This window comes from Hyaena hyaena, unplaced genomic scaffold (genome assembly GCF_003009895.1).
Source record: "Hyaena hyaena isolate Hyena2069 unplaced genomic scaffold, ASM300989v1 scaffold_58, whole genome shotgun sequence".
Lineage (NCBI taxonomy): Eukaryota > Metazoa > Chordata > Mammalia > Carnivora > Hyaenidae > Hyaena > Hyaena hyaena.
The window spans coordinates 3,667,004-3,673,008 of record NW_024080689.1 but is presented as its reverse complement, the minus strand read 5'-3'; positions in this window follow the sequence as shown (position 1 = coordinate 3,673,008).

Genomic DNA, 6,005 nt, shown 5'->3' with positions numbered 1-6,005 from the left:
CCCCTTTTCTTTCTTTTTTTTAAATTTATTTCTAGGAGAGAGAGAGAGACAGCGTGAGCAGGGGAGGGTCAGAGAGAGGAGTCACAGACTGAAACAGGCTCCAGGCTCTGAGCTGGCAGTCAGCACAGAGCCTGACGCGGGGCTTGAACCCACGAACCGCGAGATCATGACCTAAGCGAAAGTTGGACGCTTAACCGACTAAGCCACCCAGGCGCCCCGGTTCTTTTTCTTTTTATCATTGACTCCTCTCACGAAAATTTAAACACCAAATAGCTCATTTCCTGACCTGCCCAGGAAATTAAGCTCCTGCCTGACTCATTTCCCAACCTGCTTTTGAACCAGACCAGATTTTTTCCCCCTTAAAACTCGCGTGTTAGCATTCCTGTGGAGAGAACGCAAGCCGGGTTCAGAACGGATTCCCTCTGCCCTCGCCTGGCCGAGACCGGGGAAGGCAAAGAAAGGTAAAGTCCCATAGGGTCATTTGAAGAAATAGTACTTAAAAGGTGTCAGCTGACTCTTGACTTTTAAAACCAAAGCTGTGGGAGTCTTAGAGCGTCAGCAGAGAGCCCCAGGCAGAGACAGGGACTAGATGAAGGGCCCTGAGAGTCGATCTTTGACTCAATTAGGCTGAATCAATCTTGCCATTGAGTTCCCAAGGAAATTCAATTACAGGTCAAGTGTAGGAAGCCCAGTAATTGTGGCTTAAGCAGCAGAAACGGCAGGTGATCGATAGTAGCCTGGGGATGAGTTTGACTTCAAAGCCCCTGAATCTCGACTGGGCAGGGAAGGCGGGAGAGGGGAGAGAAGAGGAGGCTCCGGGGTCGTCGAAAGACCGACCGTGGAGGGCTTTCCCCGAGCAGAGGGGCCGCGGGACGGACAGGACGCTGAAAGTGGTACTGCCCTCCCCCCACGTCTGCCCACCCAGCCGCTGACCTGACGGTGGAGACTCCTGGGCGGAGGGGCTCCTGATGGGAGCCGAGCGCGGTGCAGGTGGCCAGAAACCGCGCATCGCCAGGCCGGTTTCACAGGCTGAGGCCGCAGGAAGTGGGCTCTGCGGGGACAGCGCAGTCGTGATGTGGGACAGGAGACAATTCCTGGGGATGAGGGCAGCTCCCTCGGAAACCCTTTATCCTGCTCACGGAAGTAGGGGATTCACGGAAGTTTCTCCTTCCTCTGGCGGCGGCATAGAGCTTACAAGGCAGCCCTTGTGGCTGCGTCAAAATCCAGAAGTTGTCAATAGATGGATAGATTCCACCACCTCAAGCCACAGAAAAGGAAAAAACAAGAAAACAAAAAACTTAAACAAACAAAAAACACCATCAGAAATATATTGCATTGTAGGTTTGCAAGATGTTACATTTGGGGGAATCTGGGGGGAAAGGCCAGCGGATGGCTCTGTGTTATTTTTGGCTACTTTGCGTGAATCTACACTGATCTCAAAATAGGAAGTGTAATGAGAACTTGTAAATAAAAGTCAAAAGACATACAACAATCCACGGCAAATATGTACCACTGCTATCACAGACCAAGGGCTCACTCTAGTATACACAGAGCTTCTACAAATCAAGAAGAAAAGGACCACCAATCCAATTGTGGGAGGAAATGAGCAAAGGATGCGAAGAGATAGTTCACCAAAAATATGATAAAATAAGTCTTTAAGTGCAGGAAAAGAAGGTCAAGCTGTGTCATAAGAGAAATATGAGTTCAAGCTATAGTAAGGGAGCGCCTGGGTGGCTCAGTCGGTTAATCGTCTGACTTCGGCTCAGGTCATGATCTCACAGTTGGTGGGTTCAAGCCCTGCGTCAGGCTCTCAGAGCCTGGACCCTGCTTCAGATTCTGTGTCTCCCTCTCTCTTTGCCCTTCCCCTGCTCGCTCTCTGTCTCTGTCTCTCAAAATAAGGACATAAAAATTAAAAAAAAAAAAGTCCAGTAATGGCAATTGACTTGGATATATTATGAGCTAACTACATCATCGATATGACTATGCATATAATATAAGCCGTCAGAAGGAAGAGGAAGGTCTCCATGTACTGATAGAGAGAGAATTCCTGGTTTATTGATAAATGAAGAAAACAGCGTTCAGTATAAAGTGCAAGCTTCTTAGGAAAGAAAGGGGGATCAGTCCATGAGTTCGAGCCCCACAGCAGGCTCTGTGCTGACAGCTTGGAGCCTGGAGCCTGCCTCGGATTCTGTGTCTCCTCTTTCTGCCCCTCCCTTACTCATGCTTGCTCTTTCTCTCTCTCAAAAATAAACATGAAAAAAAAAAAAGAAATGAGATGAATGAGGACCTTGGCGAGGTCAAAACAAAGGTCTTCTTGCAGCATTCTCCGGATTTTCCCGGATTCACTTCACTTCTGCTGTCCACCAGCATCGCGAGATCCTAAACAAACCTGCTCTCTTCGCCCTGGTTTGGAGAAATTTAAAAACCCAGAAGGAAAAGATGACTGTGCAAAAGCCTCCCTGCAAACTGCCTGGGCCCATGCTCCCACAGTCTAATCAGATAAGGACCTTATTATTTTTTTTTTTTTTGAAAGGTCCTGTGTCCCTGGGCCCCACCCCTGGCTGGAGACTCAAGGCCACATGCTCAGGAGTGGGTAAGACTCTCAGGGGATGGAGACCAGACGTTTCTGGGATGCATCAGCATCAAAGCCCCAAACTCCATGGTTCCCAAACCGTGGTGAGTACCCCCCCGGGGCCACAGTGAGCCTGAGAGGGTTCGGGGTACAGCTAACAGGACGAAAAGTGCAAGTTTGGTTGCAAATCGTGACGTCTGAACAGACTCCGTGTGCCGGGGTCTTGTCTCCTTTGCCTGAGCGCGTGACGGGGACAGCTGTCGTGTCTGAGTGCAGTCGGCCTCGCCTTCCCAGCGTGGGGGACAGAGCACACGCAAGTCGGCCCCTCTGCCAACACCGATTGGTCTCGCTCCGTGGGAACCCATACAGTCGCCTGAGCCCACACAGGTCACTAATTAGAAACAGTGCGGAACAGCAGGTGGACAAGAAACGAATACGTCTCGAAGGACGGCCCTGTTAGATGTCAGAGGGTGCCGACGGGCCGGCCGGCCGACAGCCCTGTGCGTGGGGCAGGCACGGCCCAGCAATGACCACCGGGATGTCAGACCACAACATCGCCATTTGGGAGACAGTTACGGAAGCTGCCGCTGTGGCTGAAAAAAAGAAAATAGCCTTGAGGGGCGTCTGGGTGGCTCAGTCCGTTAGGCGTCCGACGCTTGGACTTGACTAAGGGTCACGATCTCACAGTTCGTGGGATCGAGCCCCTATAGGGGTCTCTGTGCTGACAGTGCGGAGCCTGCTTGGGATTCTCTCTCTCTCTCTCTCTCTCTCTCTCTCTCCGCCCCTCCCCTGCTTACACTCTAAATCTGTCTCGGGGCCTGGGCGGCTCAGTCCGTTAAGTGTCTGATTTCGGCTCAGGTCATGATCTCACGGCTAGTGAGTTCGAGCCCTGCATCAGCCTTTGTGCTGACAGCTCGGAGCCTGGAGTCAGCTTCTGTGATGGCCTGCACAGTAGCCAGACTTAATGTCCCCTCTGGAGACAGAAAGGTTTGCATGAATGAATAAACAGGGTGTGCAGCGAGGGAGATCTTGTATCACCTCTGACATGGGAAACAAAGGCAGAAGGAAATGGCAGATAGAACTAAATTTCCTTCTGGGGCGCCTGGGTGGCTCAGTCGGTTAAGTGTTGGACTTTGGCTCAGGTCATGATCTCGTGGTTCGTGGGTTCGAGCCCCGCGTCGGGCTCTGCGCTGACAGCTCGGAGCCTGGAGCCTGTTTCAGGTTCTGTGTCTCCCTCTCTCTCTGCCCCTCCCCTTCTCATGCTCTCTCTCTCTCTCTCTCAGAAATAAAGAAAACATTAAAAAAAAATTTTTTTAGCTAAATTTCCTTCCACCCTGCAGCCCATTGACAGATGCTTGGGTCAAGAACTCCCTGCCGTCTTCATGTTAAGACTCTGCCAGAGGGAAAAAGCACCTTAGGCTGACAAGAGCCAGGCCTCCAGTATCCCTCGGAAACTCCCCCTTGACTTCACCTCCCCCCACCTGCCAAGTACAAGGTCAGAATCTCTTCATGGTCCCGGAGCAGCTCTTCCCGCCCACGAGTCCTGTCCCTATGCTCTAATAAAGTCACCTCTTGGCACCAAAGAAGTCTTGCAGAATTCTTTCCTGTCCGGCAGCCCCGAACCCCCATCACCCCAAAACCTCATCACATCGACGCTCCAAGACAGGCTTGGAGCGAAAGATGACCCTGCCTCTTGGGTCAGTCCCGCGGGACATCTGAAAGTGCGAAGCCAAAGTCCCCGACACCAGTATGCCTTTGGAACCTAACCAAGTGGAACGGAAGCCACCACCCTGATTGGCATGGAGCTGAGAGACACTGGCTGGCCCTTGTGCCTGTTATCTTTTGGCTCTGACTATTTCGGGTCACATCTACACCTACGTACTGTAACTCTGACCCCACTGCCAGTATGCAAATACCTTATGCCACCAGATCCTTTTTTTTTTTTTTAAGGTTTTATTTATTTCTGAGAGAGAAATGACAGCGTGAGCAGGGGAGGGTCAGAGAGAGAAGGAGACACAGAATCAGAAACAAGCTCCAGACTCTGAGCTGGCTGTCAGCACAGAGCCTGACGCGGGGCTCGAACCCACCAACGGCGAGATCATGACCTAAGCGAAAGTCAGACGCTTAACCGACTAAACCACCCAGGCGCCCCGACCAGGTCTTATGATAATACTGCCAGCAAGGTTCCAATGCACGGGGGAAATGACTGGCCTGAGGAAGAACTGGATTGAGCTGACCATCAGCCAGCTCCTCTGCTACCGGGCCAGGAGCCCAGGCCACATGGAAGGCAGAGGTCCTTGCCCAGCAGCCCAGCTGAGCTACCAGACAGCCGCCCCAGCTCCCGGCCATACCCATGAGCCATCTCGGGTGCCCAGCCAGAAGCACAGGGAGGGAACTGAGAGCGATCCACAGACTCCTGGGATTACAAATGGTTGTTTGTACTAACCAGACAAGCCACTAAATATCGGGGTATTTTATTACCTGGAAATCAATAGACAGAACACTTGATCTTTCCAGTTCTTGAGGCTTCTAGGGTTTTTTTTAAGTTTATTTATTTATTTTGAGAGAGACAGAGACAGCCCAAGTGGAGAAAGGGCAGAGAGAGAAAGAGGGAGAGAGAGAATCCCAGGCAGGCTTCGCGATGTCCATGCAGAGCCCAATGCGGGGATCGAACCCACAAACCCTTGCGATCGTGACCTGGGCGGAAACCAAGAATCTGGTGCTTAACTGGCTGAGCTGAACTAACCAGGCGCCCCAAGGAGTCTGCTTTCTTGAGGCAGGTCCCCACCAGCACTTGGCCGTAGCTCTCTCCTCTCCCGAATCAATCAGAGCTCATCCCCACTCTCCCTGGTTTCCAGAACGCTGACTTCTCTTCTCTGCTCTCCTTTCCTCCCTGTGCATTCATGCCCTTTGAATTCCTTCATAGTTATTTTCCTGGAGCTTTGGATGGAGTGGAGATAAACTGACCTGTGATCTGGGGTTCATTGTTTTCCTGCTTTTGACCTACATGCACAGTATTTCCCCTCCACTTCCTTCTTTTACCCAGAGGCTCCTTGGCTCAGAGGGTCCCCCCAGCCTCCACACACCCCGGAGCTGCGAGTTCGGGGACCCGTGTCTTCCTGACTCCCAGCGCTTTTCCAGGAGCGCATCATTTGTTCATCCCCATCCCCTGGCGACACGGGACCAAACTCCAGCTGCATCCTCTACCTGGACCGCCCTGCCCTGTCTTTAAGGTCATTGCAGACACTGAGTGCCTATCACAGGGGCCGGGGAATCTCTCCTCCGACCTGAGGCTGATCACGCAAGAGTCTGTCCCCATGTCTGCATGATGTCGTTTTCTTTTTTTAAAAAAATGCTTTATTTATTTCTGAGAGAGAGAGAAAGAGAACAGGGGAGGGTCAGAGAGGGAGACACAGAATCCGAAACAGGCTCC